Source organism: Liolophura sinensis, chromosome 7 (genome assembly GCF_032854445.1).
Source record: "Liolophura sinensis isolate JHLJ2023 chromosome 7, CUHK_Ljap_v2, whole genome shotgun sequence".
Taxonomy (NCBI): Eukaryota; Metazoa; Mollusca; class Polyplacophora; order Chitonida; family Chitonidae; genus Liolophura; species Liolophura sinensis.
In genome coordinates, this window is record NC_088301.1 from 57,115,466 (window position 1) to 57,128,509 (window position 13,044).

The following is a 13,044-nucleotide window of genomic DNA, read 5'->3' on the forward strand; positions in this document are numbered from 1 at the left end:
AATCCTCTATATATTAATGTATTCACACTGCGTGTTTGATTCTTGCAGCGACATCGGCAGGACGGAAATCACAATCATAACACCCAAACTTACAAGGGTATGTGTGGGAAAACAGTCTTCTTTTGTCTACGTTAATTTCCAACTCAGTTGTTCTCCATCCGCGTCTTTAACCATTCACAACACAGATATATGAAAGGATGTTTGCGTAAACAGCGTCTATCACATTTCTTTGTTCTCTTCATATATGTTCACTTCAAATAAAAAAGCTGTGACAACAAAACAATCTGATGTTATATTGAGGCATTAAGATTTGTAACAGAGCTCAGTGCTCGTGGCTAGATTCGGTCATGCGAGGTCAGCAGTGAAGTCTGTAGTATAAAAGGCGACAATAGAGCCTGAGAGGAAAAACAATGAGGTTCTACAGCTTTTAATTTTATATGTAGATAGGCTAGGGGTTTCTCAGACAAGAAGATAAGATAAAAGGTGATGTGATGGTGTCTACCTGCAATCAGTGGCTCATACCTGTGTCAGGTGAGGAGACATAAATCTGATTACAGGTGCGATAATTGACATGTGGATGTTCACGGGTAACTAGTGATATGATCAGTATGCCCAACTCGACTTCTCAGTTTAACTTTATGGCTTCAAGGATACCTTTTTTTATCCAATTTCTTGTTAACTACATATCTACCAAATGGATAAAAGATAGGACCAAGTCTGTCGTTTGGTTAATATTTTTTACACATATTACAATAAACAATGACGGTTTACAGACATGTTGGCGCCCATGTCTTGCTATACTATATTCTCTCCCGGTCGAAGGCTGCATCAGTCGTTTTCTCCGAATGTTACAGCTCCGAGTGTTACCCTGAACACTTTACATTGCGACAGGCAATTATGTCGCCTCCACTTGTACAGGAATCCCTACTGTGTAGTAGTATATAGAGGTAATAAATGTCCATGCCTTCCCGGGGTGTCTCGATCAGTAGATATATTAGCCCTGACAACTGGTTACAAGAATGTCGCATATTTAGACCACGACCAACCTGTGACAGTCAATGAAATATCCAGGACAATTTTGAGGGCACTGTTATCTTGAGCCCTGTTGGAGCTACTTAGCACAGCCCATAACTAGTCTAAGCAAGTTATACTTTGCACTCACTCGGATGCAGGAGAAACGCCTGGATTATTGCGTCATGTGAATATATAATTGCAAAATAAGGATGCCCAATATATTTTTCTGTAACGACAGTGGAATCATACACAGATATAAGATATTTACAAATTTCTAATAAAAGACGTTTCGAGACAAAAAACTGAAATAAATAAGTGAAAGGAATGTCACTTAAATTCTTCTTTAAATCATTTCCATTAAACTCTAATTTGACTATTAATTAAGCTTGATGGTATGCTTTGCTTGGTAAACAAAATACTTGTAACACAAATGGAAAATTTAAGGCACTTCTATCTTTAGCTGGAAGACAGTTGCCCATTGAGACCCATGAGTAACGATTGTAATTGAAGAGTTCTTTCCCTTAGTAAATTGGTCGCTGAAAATGTGAAAAGGTCGAACAAATGTAAGTTATACTTTGCAAACCCTAATTTGAGGACAAAGTTTAACATGATTATCATTCTGTTATTTTATTTTTTTTTATTTTTATTTTTAAGAGAAAATTTTGTAAAGAAGCTTCGAAAACTGTATGTCTGCCCATCTGGGTCATATTTATATTGCATTTATTTTGATTCCACATAAGACAATGAAAACTGAAAATCGTATATGTTTATCTCAACGTACCCCCCCCCCCCCCCCCCCCACACACACACACACACCAAGTGCTCTAATCATAAATCTTGCTAATACTAAATCAAAACAGCATCTCACCAAACTCTACTAGTGTAAAAATATAAAACTGCTTGCAAAACCGCGAGGGCGGTCGGGGCAAATGCTATTTGAAATATGTACATGAGCCACTTTCTATCTCGATAAACCAACTGCCGTCATGTAACTTCATCAACAGATCAGTGTTATGTTATTCACATTCATCTTTGTATGTCCCAGATTCTCGGTGATTTCTGAGGTCCCCAACACATTATCGACAAAGTCACTTTTGAGGCAGGAGTCAGATATTCTGCGGGCATAATTCATGCCACACTCAACCTGTCTCTCTGTTTGGTAATATGCATGCCATTGCTGTCGCCCATGCATTCAATTCCCTACACAGTGTATGTGAGATTTCTATATAAATTCTCTCTAGCAAGCTGATCAGTCGTATATCATTTGCATTATATGTGATATTGGAATTATCAACATTTCACATGTTTGGCTGATTTATGCGCAGCCTAACGTCATTTAGTAAATGTGCTAATTTAGGGAACATTGTGAGCCGTTTGAATGTCATATACGATCATATATGGGAAAGAATTTCATAATAGTTAGTATATATGCTTCTTTTGATAAAGAAAACTTGGCTATTTCTAAATTTCACTTTATTATATGGAAACTCTTTTATGTACTCATCAGTGACGTTATATACTTTCTTTTTGCAGTCGTTTATTTCTTTCACGCAATTAAGTCCAGAAAAAAAATGAAAAAAAAAATAAAAATTCGTCTTACAATAAGATAGGTTACATTTTTCAAAAGGTGTCTGCAAAAAAGTCTCTTTCATTTAGATTCAGTTGTGTCGTATATAACAATTATAGAAATGAAATTAACCCTTGTCATCCAACTAACGTGATTTGCATATATCATTACAACACACATTTACCTATGATATCCATGTTAACACTTATTTGTGTTTTATAGATATGTGTATGTCAATGGCGTCTTACATCCCCTGAGCCGACGCGAGGTAGGCCAGCAGCAGTTTTCTAATTGCGGATTTTACACTTAACAGTGTGGTGTTGTTTATCAATAATTCTTGATTGTTTGCTAATATGTTGTCTTACTCTTGTTGAGATCCTGCTAAAAAGTGCTCAGACGAAATGTTTTCACAATGCTTGGCCTGTGCCAGTCGACAGCTCTACCGTTGCTATATATATATATCCTCGTGGTCTCTCTCCACTGCTTCGACAAAGTGTGTATACTAGATACTAGGGCGGTTTTATGAGCGCTCTCATCCCATAAACATTTACTTAATTGCTTTATCAGGTTAGAGGTCTACAATGTCGACCACCTAACCCCTTCTGTGAGAAAATTGCCGAATACTCATGATCAGCGATAAGCGGGAATAAAACAGAAAAAAAATCACTTTTAGTACCTGTGCTGAAACTCTACACGGCTGCTATGTAAGAAATACCCCTCTAAATTGAAGTTACCGTCGCTTCTCATTACCTTTCACGCTTGATTTATGGACGCACAGGCGATGAAATGAATATCTCTTTGTTTTATATAGTCATCAGGTAAACCTCTGATATTTGCATTTAAAGCGGCATCAAAGGACTTGTCAAGGTATATCTCCGTTGTAGTCATCCACAATTTAAAAAAGACGATTTCTCTAATGAGATAAAAGCCAGACGACATGCGGTAGTTCTCTCAGCACTCATTACAGCCGCCATTTCCACCGCCGCATTCATGTATAACATTCCGGACGGCCCAGAACCGTACCGAGGGTATTTGAAAGCTTAAAAGAAACAACGCGTGCTACATCTGATAGGTAAACGGAAATAGGGATGAAACATTTCATGTGTGGTATTACATTTGTAATTTCTGACTATCGTGGGCAAGGGTTGTTGGTCAGCAAGTTGATTCACAATAACGTTTATCAAGTAATGGTCGGATATCAATCATGGCTTGTTTTACACGTGAAATAATACGTTATATAATAATCGGTTAAACACGAATGTTTTGCTATTACATGCATTGTTAAGGAAGAGCTAAAAACATGTATACATTTTGCTAATGAAGACAACTTTACATAGCTATATCAGTATGTGGGGAATACACCTTAGGTTAGGGAGTGGAATGGTCAGTGGCTTGTTTGCCTCATCGTACGGTACATGACATGTAACGTGTACGTAATTACCTTGGGAACTCAATATACAATACAGAATACCATCGTACTTACTGTGCACGCAGGAAACATTCCATACAAGTTTGTTATATGGGCCCTGTCTGGGCTTATAATTGCAAATGTGGGTTATAGTCTACAGTATTAAAGACGTACAGCATAGAGAGTAAAACCAAATAGTGATGACAATGTATCGTTAATCGGTGCTGTTAGTGCTTACAACAATGTTACTTGCAATATATTATACACGACTGGTCTAGAATCTGTCAAAGTGCTGTACTATCATGACATCTGATAAACAATAAAATGTAAACAATATTTAAGGACCAGGCCCCAGGGAAGCTTAGTCTACCCGAATAATCCTGGTTTCCGCAGAAGTACAACATGAATGGCTTTCGGCTAAGACGGTGAAACAGAGCATTGATGACAGTGAAAGCTGACAAATGGTCACCCGTAACCCGAGAAATCCGGCCGCTGGCCACTTTTAATTATAACTTCATGTAAATGCTTAAATAGTAGCAAATTACACGTCCCTTAACACCATCATTTAAGCAGAGTCAGTGAATGTAGTGAACTTATTTGCAATGCCTTAGACGTGATTGATCTAGAATTACTGAAAATGATGTGTTTTAACATTTATAATAAAACATCAACATGAAAATAATGAACAGGGAGCAGGTGTCGGGGATCAGTAGTCCACCAGCAGAATCATTTTTCTCGCAAAATACAATATAGAAGAGTTACAGCAAAGGGAGTGAAACCAGAGCAGTGGTAACAGTCTGATAATTGGCAAATCTAGTCACTCGTCACTGTTCTTACAACCACTTGTAAGAACTTCTCCACGCGGGTGTTTGTGTGAAGTTTCATACACTAGCAATAATAAGTATTTTCTTATTAGGGACGAATCGTTACATAGACATTACAATAGGAAGACATTAGCAGTAGTAAATAATGCTGATAAAGGAGACGTTACAATAGGAAGACATGAGCAGTAGTAGAAATGCTCGTACAGGAGATGTTACAATAGAAAGCCATGAGCAGTAGTACAAATGCTGATACAGGATACGTTATGATAGGAAGACACGAGTAGTAGTACAAATACTGATACAGGAGACGTTACAATATCAAGACACGAGCAGTAGTACAAATGCTGATACAGGAGACGTTACACTAGGAAGACATCAGCAGTAGTACAAATGCTGATACAGGAAACGTTATAATAGGAAGACATCAGCAGTAGTACAATTGCTGATACAGGAGACGTTACAATAGGAAGACATCAGCAGGAGTACAATTGCTGATACAGGAGACGTTACAATAGGAAGACATCAGCAGTAGCACAAATGCTGATACAGGAGACGTTACAATAGGAAGACAGCAGCAGTAGCACGAATGCTGATACAGGAGACGTTACAAACAGGAAGACATCATCAGTAGTTGGCTGACACAGTATACGCTATAATAGGAAGACATCAGCAGTAGTAGAAATGCTGATACAGGAGATATGAACTGTTGCGATCAAAGAGCAACTGAGATACATAATTTGTTATCGACAACTTATATTCTGGCGTGATACATGATTTGAATACTGATTTCACTCAGTTGCCTAAAATGTACCTTACGTCTTTACAACATCATTGAAACTGTTGACCGCTTTTCTTTGCATGATACCGTCCTATTTTCGTACTTGATATCATATATTAGTTCTTTGATGCTTTGTGTTATATGTCGTTTTGGGAATTGGCCTTGCAATTATTGACCGGGGACGTCCTTATTGGTTGGCGGCTGGTATATGAATGTGTGTTTTCACACATTGATTCACACTAGCTATTTTGACAGATTTAGACGTTGGGGGATGTTTGGTATGATTCTGCCATGCGAACTGCGTAACGTAAAGTGAAATCATGATTGTATGATCTTTACATTTTTTCGTTCTGTTGATTCCTTGTAACACAGAAAGATCCTTTTTCAATGAGGCAAACAGTATTTTGTATATAAATATCAATTATGAAAAGCTCACATCTTCCATAGAGACGTGAAATAGGATCTTGTTATTTTGGTGGACCAAGCTGTACTATTCCTATTCGGAAGATGTAAGATTGGCAATATTGGTACATGTAGGTCTGTAATTAAGTCATTTTCATTTAAAGCCACCACAACAAGGGTGAAAAACAAGACGATCCAGTCCATCCAGCTTACTTTATCAGTCTTGGCAGCTTCCATGTGGAGGCTGGAAGAAAACAAGATATTATAGGCCTATACCGCTTATAACTACCAGTAATATGAATCTTAAAGCCTCCATTTAATTTAGACAGAGCACTAGATAATCTAAACAGATTTCATGTGGATATAAGCGTCATGTCCGACATTCGTATACCATTCGTAGTCCGTAAAGGGCGTTCCAAGTCAATAATCGCAAGATCCATTTCCAAAACAGCCTTTAAAACTAGCTCCCAAAGCCAAAGGTATGAAACAATTATACAAATAGGAAATAAAGCCGGTAACACACAAGAGAGAAGAGGTCATCAGTTTTCAATGATGCCAGGCAGACAGTGGGTATTCCAGGCATGAATTCCATATCAAAGTTCAAATTCGTAGTCCATGAATGAGTTCCAGGTCAAATAATAACTAAACAAGGTATCTCAGTCGCGCTTTGATTGCAACTGTTCATAAAGACATCATGCAGATGTAATGACCATGGATGCCTTTCTGGCCCCTAGACCCAGGTTAAGCGGTATTAGATACAGTTCGAAAATGACGAGCGTTACAGACCTTAACGCTCAAAAATTCAAAAGTAACGGACGATTACGTCTTTCCCGTTAATATGTAAAGATCTCATACTACAAGAGGCGCCATCTATGATGTTACACATAACATGCTGGTCTGTATAAAAGCTGTCTACAAGATAAACGGTTACACTCGGCAACCAGCGCCATCTATGTTGTTAAATATCATGTATGCGATAGATATGTATATAAGGATAACAGCGCCTTCTATGTGGTTGATCACAATGCAAATCGACAGAGATTCTAAACGCTCTGTCCATACTTCCCGACGAGAGTGTTATACACATTGTAAAATTTGAGAAACTTGGAATGAAGGCGTTTGGTGGAGCATTCTAAACAATTAGAGACTAAAAAATTAGTTTTTTGAACTAACAACTTGTGATGCAGATTGAAGTCATCACAATTTACGCAAGATCTGACAAATGCTACAAGGCGAGATATGTATGTGCCATATGCAGGGCCCTTTGGCATATTGCTATCCAAATAAGGATAATTTACAATATCAAATTTGAAATTATCATTTTTGTCGTAAAGGTGGCGTGAAAGGAGACCTTGTTCGTCTTTGTACAGATATAGATCCAAATAAGATGTACCATCAGGACTATCTATTGTCTCCTTTAAATCCTACGAAGGCGAATAGATTTCCTTCACCGCTTCAGCAATATGGGGATTATTTAACGCCAGTAGATCATCAGTATACCACTTGGTAAATGAAAAGGATCGAGCTTTAAAGATATTACTTTTAGGTAATTTCTGCATATAGTCGTATTCATATGAAAACAGGTAAAGGTCTGCCAAAAAAGGCGCACAATTAGTGCCCATTGGATTACCTATGTACTGTTGCTAAATGGTATCCCCGAAGTAAATACCGAGACAATTAACAGCGATATTCTGTCAATAAGATCTTTGTGAGGAATCGTAGTATAGAGAGTAGAGAAATCCCATGTGGATACGTCTTTGTACGGTATATGCATATGTACATAAAGCTCTTCTGTAAGACGTTTGGAGTCGTTAAGAATCCACATGCAGCTGACATCTGAATTTTTTGTTATGGCACAACAATACTTATTCTATAATGACTTTACGTCTTGTAACGCTCTCGTAAGTAGGGTTGAGAAGACTTTGGTGGTACAACTTCTTGAACCCGCAATAAATTGAGCATGGGGATTTATGCATTTTAGGAATCCAGTAAATATTTCTGTATGACGGGTAGGTATTTTTAGGCGCCTTTCTTTAAGAAAGGTTTTCTGTTTATTAAATAATTCCTCCAGAGTACATGTAGTAGCAGAATACGTGGATGTTGTGTTAGATGTACATAGCTCTTAAACAAGAATTTGATAATAATAATTCTTGTAAATAAAGATGACATTATTAGGGGCCTTGTCTGCTACAGTGATGACAAATTTACTATCAAGGTCGGCGAGTGTTTCTTGCACAGTGGGATCCTTGAGAACCTGTTTAACTTTAGGTAGAGCATCAATGTCTAGACGGTGTATAGTTAAACTGACCTTCTTTTTGACAATCTGAAGCCAATCGTTAAGTACCGAAGAATGCACTTCCTCCCGTTTTGACCATTTTTTAACATATTCCTCAAACGCCCAGATGATATTTTTTTTGTTAGATCGAATGTTGACATTTCTCTTTTCCCTACACATAGGACCCCTCACAAAGAGATTCCTTAGATCATGATTCTTAATACTATTAAGGTCACCAGTCAGGACATGTTTACATTTGTTGTAGGTAAAAACTGAGGATTCACAATCACAGTTATAGCCGTCAGAAGTATACGTCGCCAAATCGAACTGGGAATAGTTGAAAATTTTGGATGCGATGGGCTTTGTATACTCATAGGATATGCAAGGGGGCTCGGATATTAAAATAATTAGGCACTAACATCAGGTTCATTGTAGATGTGTGGTAGGTTAATTAAATGAAGGCCTCTGTCTAAACACCTTATCTTCAGAAAGAGTCGATCGTGATGCCGAGGGAGATCAGATTAACATAACGTTACACAAACCGTGCGTCTTTCACACAGGTGCAGGAATAATCTTGTTACATTATAGGGTAGCTCCAAATAATACAGTTTGTAAAGGATTAGTTTATCTTGTTACATTTAGCATAGCTCCAAATAATATAGTTTGTAAAGGATTAGTTTATCTTGTTACATTATAGCATAGCTGCAAAATAACACAGTTTGTAAAGGATTAATTTATCTTGTTACATTATAGCATAGCTCCAAATAATAAAGTTTGTAAAGGATTAGTATATTTTGTTACATTATGACATGGCTCCAAATAATACAGTTTATAAAAGATTAGTATATCTTATTACATTATAGGGTAGCTCCAAATAATACAGTTTGTAAAGGATTAGTTTATCTTGTTACATTATAGCATAGCTCCAAAATAACACAGTTTGTAAAAGATTACTTTATCTTGTTACATTTAGCATAGCTTCAAATAATAAAGTTTGTAAAGGATTGGTTTATCTTGTTACATTATAGCATAGCTGCAAAATAACACAGTTTGTAAAGGATTAATTTATGTTGTTACATTATAACATAGCTCCAAATAATACAGTTTATAAAAGATTAGTATATCTTATTACATTATAGGGTAGCTTCAAATAATAAAGTTTGTAAAGGATTAGTTTATCTTGTTACATTTAGCATAGCTCCAAATAATAAAGTTTGTAAAGAATTAGTTTATCTTGTTACATTATAGCATAGTTCCAAAATAACACAGTTTGTAAAGGATTAGTTTATCTTGTTACATTATAGCATAGCTCCAAATAATAAAGTTTGTAAAGGATTAGTTTATCTTGTTACATTATAGCATAGCTCCAAATAATACAGTTTATAAAAGATTAGTATATCTTATTACATTATAGGGTAGCTCCAAATAATACAGTTCGTAAAGGATTAGTATATCTTGTTACATTTAGCATAGCTCCAAATAATAAAGTTTGTAAAGAATTAGTTTATTTTGTTACATTAGCTCCAAAATAACACAGTTTGTAAAGAATTAGTTTATCGTGTTACATTATAGCATAGCTCCAAAATAACACAGTTTGTAAAGGATTAGTTTATCTTGTTACATTATAACATAGCTCCAAATAATACAGTTTATAAAAGATTAGTATATCTTATTACATTATAGGGTAGTTCCAAATAATACAGTTTATAAAAGATTAGTATATCTTGTTACATTTGATGATTTATTTATCTGGAGTTTTTCTTGCTGCACTCAGCTGCATATTACATTATCAAGACGACGGTCAGTTTTATGGTCCTTTCCGCAGCCGAAATAACCGAAACTGGATTCGAACAAGCGACCACATTAGTCAGGGTCCTGGCTGTCACATCAAACCAACATCTTAATGGACTGAACCTGTGAAGCCCTCAACATGTCATTGTATTATAGCTATGTAGTTCCAATCGGCTGTAGAAATTGTACAGGTTTCAAACTGGTGTTGGAGTAAAATTTGCTTCTGTGTTATAAATTTTTGGTTCAAACCAGTTGTACCAATTTTGCACGTTTCACATGCACAGGTGAGGGAGAAGATCTTGTTATATTAGAGCCTGTTTTGCTGCGACCAGTTATATCATGGTAAATTTTTCAGACAGATGAAGGAGAAGATCTTGTTATATTATAGTTTGTGTACCTCCAACTAGTTACAGCAATTATACACGTTTCACACATGTGAGGAGGAGATCTTGGTGTATTATATTTTGTGTACGTCCAACCAGTTACATCAATTGTACGAGTTTCATACAGGTGAGGGAGATGATCTTATTATATCATAGCCTGTTTACCTGGGAACAGTTACATCGATTGTACAGGTTTCACACAGGCGAGGGAGTTATATTAGGAGAAGAACTTGTTATATTACCGCCTATTTAGCTGCAACTAGTTATATGAGTTGTACGAGTTTCACATAAGTAAGGGAAACGATTGAGTTATATTTTAGTTTGTGTACCTTCAACCAGTTACACGGGTTTCACACAGTTGACAGAGATCTACTTATAGTTTTTTATATAATTTATACAAGTTATATAAATTGTATAGGTTTCACTCAGATAGAGGTCAGCTTTTTATATAACATATATATATCTCCAACCGGGTATATATACATATTTTATAAAGGTAGGGGTCATTTTCTTATATTATAAACCGGGTGTAAGTCAACCAATTATAAAAATTGTACAGGTTTCTTACAAATGAAGAATGTTTTGTTATATTATAGCCTGTGTAACTTCAATCAGTTTTATTAATTGTATAAGTTTTACACGGGTTAAGGGAGACCTTTCTTCATATAGCTATTGTAGCTCGTACCAATTGTAGAAAAGTTGCAACAGAAGAGATTGCTTGTTGCATGACATATTTATTAAAATTAATATTATATTCGGCTATAATTTTCAGATTTAGGACAAGGTTAAAATTGTGGAAATGAGAACACCCGATAATTGATTAACCAATAGATTTTCTAGCACTCCTTTTAACTGTATGAACCTTATAATTTTAACAAAAGGTGTATAGCTGTTACCAATCAAGGATATTTCCAGTGTTTTCATAAATTCTGTGAGTTGCTGTTCATTAATACTTTGGTTATATGGCTTCTGCAGTTATAAAAATGGCTACTGTATATATAAAAAATGCATTACCTATAACCACATTTTGGATACACTGTGTCAGATTACCCTTGCTATTTCAGAAAGGACATAAATGGCGTCATTTGTTCAAACCTTTACAGCTTAATTGTTAACACACGTTGTAAACTTGCAGAACTTGAACTCATTCATACGGACGACTTTGTTACATCTATCATACATGACCACAATATAATAGATCTGTAACGCTGCTGTATAGATTGCAGCCCTCATCACTTGAGCCAAATATTAATACTTGCTTGATAAGTCCTGGCTGACTATCCTCTTGCGATTTTTTTTTGTTTCGATTCAAGATTTAAGATGGGCCCTGGATTAACCCATATTTGGTGTTTCATAATGGGTACGTTTCGATGGAACAGAAGTATCTACCATTGTGGTTGCGTGCAAACAAGCTACAGTTTTTAAGTAGGTATTAGTTTTGGCTAGAGTTACATACCTGTTGTGAATTGTCAAGTGTATCAGGTGCTATATAGTTGTTAGTTAACAACACCTGGTTCCACGATGGTATGATCAGTTCTTTTCAAATAGTTATATAACATCTGTGATAATTTCTGCAAATTTCACGAGGATAACTTTCGATTTGGCTGATCTTTGAGAAAGTGAAGAAATTACTTTTAAATTAACTCAGAAAGGATCGAATGACTCAAAATTGTTTGAATATTTCCTTACACTACTGTAGCATCTATCAAAAGAGACAAAACTTGTCGCGCTAGTCTCATTTATTGTGAAGAGATTACAGGTATTGAGTGTTCCGAACTTCCCAGTCAGTGTTCGTAATGAAAGAGCGCTGAAACCTATCTTTTGTTGTAAGGAATAAAACTTCGCTTGGAGGATGGATATAAAATTTGGATTACTTTGTGGTTGGCAGCTCTATTGAGAAGAACATGACAGTAATTTATAACTGCCTTTGACCAACTCCAGTGGAGGTCGACCTACCCGAGGATGTGGGTACCTTTTTGTGTTCCTGTACTTCAACTTGTCATTTATACACCTTTAGCATACTAGGTTGTGGCGGAGACTAACTTGGCCCGAGCATGCATCTACACATCTGACCAACAAACACAGGCAGTGTTTACCGCTTCAGACTTGGTCAATCTAAATTGGGTACAAACTGCTGTAAATGACGAGTGACAGGTTTATATTCGCGAGGACATCTCCCGCTGTATGTGAAGAGCAAGCGAAGCGACTGGGACACCGAGCGAGCTTCGTTAAAGACAAGTCAAGCATGCTCTTTATATCGTCTCGATACAATCGGCCTTCATTGAGGTGCTACATACTTAATTCACACAGAACAACTCTATTGAGGAGGCTGTCTCGCGAGGATCCAGGTAGACTCTGTCACACAGTTGTGCGCACAAAAACGTAGCATTGACGGCTAGATCACAGGGAAACAACTTGTACCTGAAATAGGGGTGTTGTTGCAGAGCCAATGTGTGAGAAACCTTTCTCTGCTCCATCTTTTCTTAATGCTGGCACTCCGTTTACAGGTGACCTGTTATCTTCAGACCTCTCCACCAGGCAAAACTCGCGCGTGTATAACAAATTTGTGAATTGCCGTCAGCTTAATCTTTACAAAAATAAT